The 8922-nt window shown below is 39.0% G+C and overlaps 1 non-coding gene across 1 annotated transcript; it reads left to right on the forward strand.

Annotated features, from left to right (window-relative positions):
• The first annotated feature begins 8462 nt into the window (after positions 1-8462).
• Positions 8463-8569, forward strand: LOC123593938. The gene has a single exon (XR_006710613.1). It is a non-coding gene; the product is annotated as a U6 spliceosomal RNA (small nuclear RNA).
• Positions 8570-8922: the final 353 nt, after the last annotated feature.

Below are 8922 nucleotides of genomic sequence, written 5' to 3' on the forward strand. Positions count from 1 at the left end.
AAATGTAACATTATTTAGCTGTTCAGTTGAAAGCTGAAATTTGACATTTTGGTGAATATGAGGCCCAGGCCAATAGCTACGCTCAGTATGCTAAGAAGAGAGGACAATGGATTAATCACAGGCAGCTCTTCCATCTTTCAAAAGGTGTGTTTTTGTATTTATTGCCACTTAGCCATTGACTCCATTTCCATACAAAATCCTATTTGTCCTTCAAGACCCAGTTCATATAGCATATTCACCATGAGGTCTTCCCAGGCAGCATTGTCTGTTCTGTCTGTTCTAGTGTGTCAGTTATAGGATTACCACGTTATAAGCCATGGACAGCATGTGTTTTACATGCTCTCTTTCCTACTAGACAATGAGTTCCAAGTGGGAAGGGATAGTAAAACACCTAAAACTTTTGTAGATATTCACATCTGCAGATTAAATGAATGAATAAAATAAAGAAACCACGAGTCACTATAAAATAATCAAATCCAGTGATGCTAGGTTTGATCAAATGCATGTTGGGAAACTCATTAAATATATATTTATTCTGGGAACTTTGAAAATACAATTGTTCCTGACTCTTTAACCCAAGAGTTGTCATCATTAGCTTGATTTGATCAATTTACCACAGACCTGATGTAGATGATTAGGTAATGCATATTTTTATAATTGTTTTCTCCAGCAATCTGTGCCTGATTTATAAAATATAACTTCTTCATTCTAAGCAAAATCTGATGAAAGCAACGGTGGCTTAAAACCCTTATATTCCACAGGTTAATACCAACAAAGGGTATATCCCAGTAATTCCTTTTCTACTCTAGAGTCAAAGGCACCTTGAGTCTTTCACAACTGGGCTCATTAAGCCAATGAGGCTCTGAATTCTCCCCCACTTACCAGCAATGTCTTACCTCCATGAAAACAGATGAAAATCTACTCTTTTCCACCTTGTTTACTCAGCTCAGGCACACACTGCTTAAAGCCACTCTTAGAGAAAAAATTAAGAATGCACCTTGTTGGTGCTGGATTTAATTTTCCCAGCCTAATGAAAAGTATGTCTGTGATTACAAACCAAACCTTCATGCAAAAACGCAGCAAGAATCAGTCTTCTTTTAGGAGTTGCAAATTCCTTTGTGGGAGAACCTGAGTTTAATAAATATGCCCAAGTAGACCTCATTCTAGACAGAAAGCAACCATGATAAGAAATAGTAGTGGGCACTTTTGTTTGAGTTGAGGTTGTAATTTCAAACAGAAATATGGCAGTGAATTCCTTAGAAAGGAGAACTTGCTGGAATCTTAACTTTTCAGTCATCAAAGGGCATCTGGACATTTGTCTTTATCTCTAATTTTCTGCTCTGCTATTTGTTACCCTGATAACAGTGTGTTTTATGGCTGCTCTCCATTAGTCAGTGCTATAGTTTTATGAGCCATGCAGAGAAAGTGAAGGAGGCGCTCAGCCTCCTTCAGAGTGTTATTTTGCTGTTGTTCATTTTCAAAGGAATTCTGACTATCACCCTTGTTCAGTCAAAGTGGGAAGGGGAGTGTTTTATTATTGGCCAACCCCAAACTGTAGCAGTTGCTTGGACCCAAACCATGTCTTAAATTTGAAAAAGATGATAAAAAAGCAGTCTTAGCTATCTAAATAACTATGAAACCTTCATGACTTATTTCTCAAAAGAAAGAAAAGAAAGGGGAAGAAATAAGCACATGGCAGAGTATTGTTCCTTTCCTTTTTTTAAAAAAAGAGGCCTTGAAATATGTTTTAAAATATTTTATGAGGTCACACTAAAAAAAGAGTAATTGGAAGAAAAATTCTGCTTGTCTAAGCGAAGAGCACATTTGTAGCGGTAGGGTAAATGTTTTATCGATTGAGAAGCTGGGAAACTCAAGTCATTACTCACCATGGGCTAAAGAATAATTGCTAATGCTCTGGCGGAAAGATTAAAAACAGTTTCTGGAAGTATTTCTTACAATGATCAATGGTGTATCATCCCAGGCCATTGGATCTTCAATAACATTTTTCCCTTTTGGGATACAATCAATTTTTATAATATGATTCATTTGCCAGTGGGCATGCTTTCTTCATACGATGAAAAGGCACTTATGCATCTTATATTGTTGAAAAGTAATCTTATACAGCCAAAGATCAGGCTGCGGTATAGAAGACTCACTTGAATCTATCTCTATTTTAAATGGGTTTGGGAAATCATCTGGGGTGGGGAGCGGGGGTTGGGGAGACAGTTGCTAGCTTCTTTGTTATTGTTTTGTTAACCCTTTAAGAATGCATTTAGCACACTGACAGCAGTCATAATCATCGTAGCACAAGGGTAGTGATGGAGGAGGGTGCTATTTTAGATGTGAACATATGCCACAGTAAGCTTGACTCATTTGCAACACTAATTACCATGGCAGCACTCTCAGGTCAAGGGTTGCCTTACAGCTGTCTACTGGCTGCACACATCTGACAAGGTCTTCAGCATCCTGTGGCAAAGCTCAACTTTGGTCCACTGCTGCTGAATCCATCAATTCATCTCTGCTTTAATAAGTAACAGCTTTAGTCATGAGAGGATGCGCTCATTCCAAAATTTTTCCCTGGAGAGAAGGCATTGAAGGCTTGCACACAGTGACCTCTCAGAGTCTATTTTGACATTGGACTTGGCCCCATCACCAGGGTCTCCCCTGGTCTCCCCTCAAATGAAGAGGCCAAAAAAAAATAATAATAAATAAAATAATAATAATAATAATAATAATAATAATAATAGAGTCAAGCTTAGGAAGTGGTCAAATGTTCTACTAAAGGGTAGCATGCACCCACAACCTGGAATTTTGTTTCAATCTGGGGACAATGGCTTTTATTAAATTACATAAAGGTTAATCCTCCTTCTGCTTATGGCAGAGTCTCCTCACTCAACACCCTGGTTCTGCACCCAAGAAACTGTACATCCAAAATTAAAACAAATTTTGGTTAAATTAATTAAAAAACTAAAATAAAATTTTGAAAATATGATTTAGATTACCTATATTTTAAGTATCTCCTTGTTTGATGGTGAGATTATTTATACCCAACCTGTTCCTGACCTAAAAAAATTTGTTTTCATGTGAATAGTTAGTATTGTATAGATAGTATTTTTCATTTTTATGTAACTCTATTGTATATATTTGGTGAACCAAGTCATTAGTTTTCCTATCTCTTTTTTATTCTTTTCAAAGAGAAAATTTTTCCTATTTAAAAAAATTAATGTTTATTCATTTTGAGAGAGAGAGAGAGAGAGAAACAGAGTGTGAGCAGGAGAGGCGAAGAGAGAGAGACACACACAGAATCCGAAGCAGGCTTCAGGCTTTGAGCTGTCAGCACACAGCCCAACGTGGGGCTCGAACTCATGAACCACGAGATCATAACCTGAGCCAAAGTTGGAAGCTCAACCAAGTGAGCCACCCAGGCACCCCTAAGAACTTCCTTGATATTAAGAAAAACAAAAATTAAGAGAAAAATAGCATATCTAAAATGATTTAGAGATTTTACTGAATAAAAAAAAAAAGCTCTTGTATTCCTTAATAATGTCAATTCAAGATTAGTCTTCTGAAAGGAAATCAACCTTCTCATCACCATGAAAGTTAAATTGAGCACTTACTTCTTGCAAGGCACTAAGTAAAAGCTAAATATATATATTTATAACAAACATTCTATGAGGTAGACTAGTATTATTATCTACATTTTGTACAAAAGAGGAAATTGAGACCTAAAGAGGCTAAGCAACACTAATCATGGCTATATAGCTAGGTCATGGTAGAGGGGCTAAGAATACAACCAGTTCTGCTTTGAAGGCAGGGCTCTTAGCTACCTTACTATGTTTCATCATCATAAATCTTATTAGCCCCCAATTTCTTAAGAGGATGGGTAAAATCATGTGAGTTGATTTATACATCTAAATCTAGAACTCAAGACCTTCCATAACCTACTCCCAGTGAACCACCATTCCAGTGTTATCTTTGGTGACTAATACCCTGTGAATCTTATATTCCTGCCAAAATGCGCTTTTTGCTATTATGTCTACTAATGCCTATTATCTTTCCTCCTACTCAGCTTTACTTAAGCTATTGCAAATATCACATCCCCAGTTGACCTTGTCAGAAGTTTTTTGTCACCATTACTAACTTCTACTTCTCTTTTGTACTACCCTCAGAGTAATTTGTGTTTCCTTATATTACAGTCACTTACATGTGTCATATATTTTATTGTATATTTGCATCCTTCTTGGTGCAGCACCATGCAAGGTTCACAATAAGTTCTGAATTAAAGTTTGCTGAATGAATGAATAAAAACTATATATAGTAACATTGGTTCATGGAATAACTGATTCCTGATGGGAAAAGTCCATTTTAAACCATTTCTAGATGTGCCATGTATGTGATTACTCATCTAGAAATAGTAGGGAAAGTTCATTTTAAGCCATTTCTAGGTATGCAGATCATTTCTATAACAAAATTTTAGATTTTTTAACCTAGTTGAGTTTTAATCCAACCTTGGTCTTTGGGTAGTTGTGTCAGTTTGCTAAGGCTGCCATCACAAAATATGCAGCCTACATGGCTTATGTAATAAGAGAAATTTATTTTCTCATATTTTGGAGGCTAGAAGTCCAAGATCTTCTGAGGCCTCTCTACTTGGCTTGCAGATGGCTGTCTTCATGCTGTAACCTCACAGGGTTTTTTCTCTATGCATGCACATTCCTGGTGCTATCTTGTGTATCCAAATTTCCTCTTCTTATAAGGTCACCAGTTAGATTGGATCAGGGTGCAATAACAGTCTCATTTTAACTTAATTACCTCTTCAGAGGCCTGATCTTCAAATACAGTCACATTCTGAGGTGTGGCGGGGGTCAGGGATTCAACATATGAAATTTGGGGAGAAACAATTCGGCCCATAGCATATAGCTTTTGGAAACAGATAGAAGGCACTATATTAGGATGACAGCATTAATAAGTAAAAAATGGTTACTTCTCAGAGTGGCTGACATCCTAAACATACAAACACTTTATAATTTCTGGTCTTATAATGCAGCCTTAGCCTTAAAGAGTGGGCCGTTTTGTTTGATGGTGAATCTGTCAGCAAATTTAAAATGCCTGAATTATACAATTTATAGTGAACAAAGTGAAAACCCAAGGCAATTTCAATTATAGGGCAATTCATCAACTATAAGGAAGAGTCTCAGAACACAGATTGAATTATGGTGAGCAGGGTAGTGTATGCAAAATTCTTCCTCCAATATAAACTTAGGAGGGTCTCTGCAGAATGGTATAACAAAGCATGGCTATTTCCATAATTGCATTTGCTCCAGCTCTTGGGTCAGCACACTTTCGATGCTCCAACGAAGTAGAAAAGAGCTCATAGATTTTCAAGGCTGCAACTCAAGCCAGAGGTATGCTGTTAACAGTTCAAGACAGGAGAAAATTGTAATATATGGCCTCCAAATTTATACTCTTCCTGACCCAGGTAATGAAACATGAACCACACATCCAGCTTTTGATAAAGTAGTGCTCACTTGGGCGGTGAGGGACTGCAGGTAGATATTTATTTCTTTGGCTGCCATCCTAACTTGTCCTTGACTGGCAAGGCTTTCACATTAACCCTTTTCTCAGAGGATTCTGAGGAAGTTGGCTCCTGGAGATGAAATCGTACTACATTTACCACCCATCCTTCAGGTTTCCTTTTGCTTATAATTATCTCAGTGCTGTGTTCCTGTATATTATTGCTGCTGTTACAATGATACCATCTTGTTGAGTGATTAAAAATAGCCCAATGAAGAAGGGGAAACAATTTTCGCAATATATTCAGTCAGCCTCCAGTAAGCAAAAAGTAGGCTGTCAGAATTTCCCATCTCATAGATGCGCCTGACCCTCTGGTTGACCCTAGACTGAGCCACTATTCCACGTTCACATTACATGATAACATGGAAAATTCACTGACCCAGTTTTTGAGAATTAAGAGAACGATGACTGCAAAGTGATATAAAATGGAAAGCTTTAGAAACACTAAATAACCATGACCATGATTAATGGAGTATGGCAATAAAATATTACTTACTGGACCAGAAGAAAGAAATTATGGTGAGTGAAGGCGGTGAGAAGAGGAGAAAAAGGAGAGGAAAGAGCAAAGGAGAGTCTGAGGATGGATACTGGCCGTGCTTTTCCAGTTCCTCTTGATACAGATGGACTGTATCAAGCATAAAAATATTCCCATAGCATGAGTTTTAAAGTGAAACATAAGACTTAACTCCAGGGAAGAATGAGTGTGTGTGTGTGTGTGTGTGTGTGTGTGTGTGTGTGTGTGTGTGTTTTAAAAGTGGGATGAAGGAAGGTGTAAATTTTGGACTCAATATCTAAAGGAGTGAAACTTAAAGGAGGGGCCCCACACTGGGCATCTTTGGGGGAATAATGAATGAGGCCTGACACTCACCTCTTCATGGAAGGGGGCACTGGTCCAGAAACAGAAAGAATGAAAACCAATGAAAGTCCAATGAATGAAGGAGTAGTTTAGTCTTCTAGGAGAAAAAGGTTGCAACTTTGTTTTTTAGGTTTTGTTTTTTATTTTTTTTATTTGTTAATGTTTACTTATTTTTGATATAGAGAGAGACAGAGTACAAGTGGGGGAGGGGCAGAAATAGAGGGAGACACAGAATCTGGAGCAGGCTCCAGGATCTGAGCTGTGGGGCTCAGACTCATGAGCTGTGAGATCATGACCTGAGCTGAAGTCGGATGCTTAACCGACTGACCCACCCATATGCCCCAAAAGGATAACTTTGTCAAATCCAGAGTACCTGATGGCTCAGTTGGTTGAATGTCCAGCTCTCGATTTCTCCTGACAACACAGATCCTGCTTGGGATTCTCTCTCTCCTTCTCTCTGCCCCTTCCCTGCTAATTCTCTCCCTCTCTCTCTCTCTCAAAATAAATAAATAAATAAATAAATAAATAAATAAATAAATAACCATAAAAAATTTTAAAACAAATTTTTTTGGGGAAAGCCCAGTGGCTCAGCCTCCGGGGAGGCTGCTTGCCCAGGGGCTGGAGGGTGTGTCTTCAAGAAATTGCATGTGGGAGCACACAGCCCTAACTGGGCTGGCACAGAGGCAGCAGAGCTATGGCTGCAGCTGGGCATCACTTCAGCATCTCAGCAGCTAGGAGAACAAAAGACCATGGAAGGTGAGGGCAGATTCCAGGCTCACTGTCTGTCTCCTGCCACAAAAGCTAAAGGGAGGGCTTGGGGGACTCCCACCAAATGAGAAAAGGGTTATGCCTGGTAGTATGGGCCTTGTCACCATCAGTGCCCCCTGGCTCTACCATTAAAGTTATGCTAGAATTCACTAACACAGGGCTGACCACGAGATATGATATCACATAACGTTAATTGAACATGGAAGCACAAACTCAGGGCTAAGTTTAGTGACTAACCAATGTATGCATTTAAGTCTGTTATATAATTTCTCTGATCCTCAGGTTATTCATAGCAATGGGGATGATAATAATTGCCTCATAGAAGTTTTGAAATTATATAACTGAAAGCCTAATACAAATATTTGTTGAGCACCTGTTTATGTGCCTGGAACTGAATATGAATTGCAGAATCAACCATACAAAAAGAAGGCAAAGCCTTGGCCCTAATGAGGTTCAGAAGCTTATCCTGGAGTAAGGGCATATGCTATTTAGTGCTCAACAATACTTAATTGCTTATTCCCCCTCACAGTTAGGTTGGGGCTTTGGGACTGGGTTCCGGCAACGGAATGTAGGAGGATGCAATGTGAGGCACTTCTAGGCTTGGCTCTCAGAAAATATCCTGCAGAGGGCATCTGGATGGCTTAGTCAGTTGAGTATCCGACTTCAGCTCTGGTCATGATCTCATGGCTCGTGAGTTCAAGTCCCACATCGGGCTCTCTGCTGTCAGTGCGGAGTCCCCTTCGGATCCTCTGTCCCCCCATCCCTGCCTATACCCAGCTCATGATCTGTCTCAAAAATGAATAAACATAAAAAAAAAAAAAAAGAAAACATCTTGCATAACCATGCAGCCCTTCCTTTTGTTCCACTATGATTGTGGAAGCCATGTGTTGTAAGACTACAGATACATATGGGCTACCTGATCTGCACCTAACTGTGGTGGGAGCCAAAACTAAACTTTATCATGTTGAGCCACTGAGTTTTTAGACTTTGTCAGCCACCATAGCCTACCTCAGCCTATCTCTCTAGGGAATCTGAGGCCAGCCTGTCTGGTCTGCCCTGTGAGCAAGCTTGGAAGTAGATCCTCCTCCAGTAGAGTCTTAAAACTACTGCAGCCCTGGCTGACACCTTGGGAGACCCTGAGGTAGAGGTACTCAGCCAAGCTGTGTGCAGATTCCTGACCCACAAGAATTGAGATAATAAATATTTTACTCTTCTAAGTTTCTAAGTTTGGGGGTCATTTGTTACACAGCAATAGAACACCAATACAGTGCTCCATTTGGCAGCACATATACTAAAATTGGAATGATACAGAGAAGATTAGCATGGCCCCTGCACAAGGATAACATGCAAATTCGTGAAGCATTCCATATTGAAAAAAAATCAATACAAATACACCTGTCCATCAATAGGTTAGTGGATAACCAAATTGGTATATCCATTCACTGAAATGCAACTCAGCAATAAAAAAGAATTAACTGTTGAACTACAACATGGATGAGTCCCCAAATAATATTTAGATAATTAGAAACCAGACAAAAGAGTACATACTGTAAGATTCAATTGATGTAAAATCTAGAAAATGCAAACTAATCTAGTGTGGAAGAAAACAGATCAGTGACTACCTGGGATTGGGGTGAGTGGGACAAGAATGAGTGGAAGCACACAAAAAGATGACAAAGAAGCATGAGGAAACTTTAGAAAGTGGTGGCTATGTTCACCATCTTGAT

Source organism: Leopardus geoffroyi, chromosome D4, assembly GCF_018350155.1.
Source record: "Leopardus geoffroyi isolate Oge1 chromosome D4, O.geoffroyi_Oge1_pat1.0, whole genome shotgun sequence".
In the NCBI taxonomy this organism is placed as follows: Eukaryota; Metazoa; Chordata; class Mammalia; order Carnivora; family Felidae; genus Leopardus; species Leopardus geoffroyi.